The sequence below is a fragment of the Aplysia californica genome, unplaced genomic scaffold (genome assembly GCF_000002075.1).
Source record: "Aplysia californica isolate F4 #8 unplaced genomic scaffold, AplCal3.0 scaffold00005, whole genome shotgun sequence".
In the NCBI taxonomy this organism is placed as follows: domain Eukaryota; kingdom Metazoa; phylum Mollusca; class Gastropoda; order Aplysiida; family Aplysiidae; genus Aplysia; species Aplysia californica.
This window is the reverse complement of record NW_004797275.1, coordinates 2,610,797-2,612,472: the sequence shown is the minus strand read 5'-3', so window position 1 is coordinate 2,612,472 and position 1,676 is coordinate 2,610,797. Positions and strand designations below refer to the sequence as shown.

Sequence of the window (1,676 nt, the reverse complement as noted above, 5' to 3'; positions counted from 1 at the left end):
AGGTGGGGGGGGTTTCAGGGGGGTCTCCCCCCTGATAAAATTTTATGAATAGATCTACGGGTCCGAGATTCTCCTACTTTGAGAGATAAAAACTGGGGAAAATCATGAATTCCAAAGGTTGAGACATAGGCAAAGACCAAAGTCAGTCCGCTGGTCCGGTATTCTTCAATCTTACCCAGAGCAGAATTGAGGGCTTGGGGTAGGGGTAGGGGTAGGGGTAGGGGTAGGAGTAGGGGTAGGGTTAAGTCTAGGCCTCTTCTTTATTGTGTTTGATGGGGTGGTCGCTCATTACGGAAGTCCTCCCACTGTAGGACTACTAAGCCTAGGAACAAGATCTAAATATCTCGGTCAGAGACGACCCACTGTTGTGTCTGACTGAGTGTTCAACTGAAAAATTGAAGTAATATGAGAAGGTCGAAGTACACGTAAAATCTACGATTCTAACTTTAAACATTTCCCAACTAACTTAAAGAGCCTTTACAAAATATATCCGCTTCAACCCCAGAGAAAAACTTAGGCTAACGAAAGAAAATAATGCATGACCATGGCCGATTATTCAGTGAATCTAGCATTCTAGCCTAATCAAGAGTTACAATCAAGAGCTCCTGAAAGTTACAGTTAGGCCTCTATAATCTTGTTAGCCCATGGGCCATGGAGTGAATGCCAATAATTACTGAATGAACATAAACCGAAACAATCAGCCCATAAAACGTACAAGCAATAGGTTGATAAAGCCTTCATAGAAGAAGAAAATATAACTGAAGCAAACAAATATACTGCTGTACAATTTTCATTTGAAGATAGTGAACTCGAAAACTTTTTAAGTTAAAGTTTACAGAAGTTTGTTGTTTTAGTTTACAGCGAACCCCATGCTTGACGAGAACAACACAACATCCCCATCCCAGACTGGTCAACTCTTGCACGCTTCAGTTTTTCTCGATTTTTTAAAACCACTTAAAAAGTATAAATCTGTCTAAAAGTTTGGTACATACTTTTGACCAGTGTCCAAGCACAAGGGAAGGGCGACACCGGAGTCAGTATCAATATCGTATGTACATCCTTTGATTTCCTAGCACACTCCACTTTAGAGGCTACAACATAGGCCTACACCACTGACACCGAAAAAAAAGCCCACTGACCTCGTAATCGGCAGGCGATTGGTTCTGCGCCGATATAATTCGTGTAGAGCTACGAGAAACGAGGGCAGCGAAAGTTTCGCACACAAAAACAAGCCCAACCCCCACACCCCTACCCAAGTGGAACATTTTGACCTACTTCGTTCGCGCTCATTGTAGGCTCGTCACATTATGTATGCACAATACTTGAGCAGATTTCTGGCAGGTGAACCAATGATCAGAATGCAGTATGCTGTTCGTGCGAGCTTGATTGCACTGTTCTTCACCTTTTTGACTTTTACCGTTGGGTATACCCTGTTCTCTTTGGCCGTTTATCGCCGGTCTATAAAAACAAACGAAAGTTATTCCGCTTATATTATTGTTTAGGCGTTTGTCTTATGAATCTCTTAGGCTAAATTAATAATAAATGCGTTTGAGGACGCGTACTTGTGAGTCAGTGTTTGTTGCGTGTTGTGCGACACACACACACACACACACACACACACACACACGCACACACACACACGCACACACACACACACACACTCTGTCACTCTCACC

General features: G+C 42.8%; 1 protein-coding gene across 1 annotated transcript in view; it reads right to left on the bottom strand.

Annotated features, from left to right (window-relative positions):
• The window catches only part of LOC101863472 (putative molluscan insulin-related peptide(s) receptor), a gene marked incomplete in the record, with an annotated part of 140,638 nt that extends 139,527 nt beyond the window's left edge, over positions 1-1,111 (bottom strand). Inside the window, 1 exon segment of the mRNA XM_013080393.2 lies at positions 993-1,111.
• Positions 1,112-1,676: the final 565 nt, after the last annotated feature.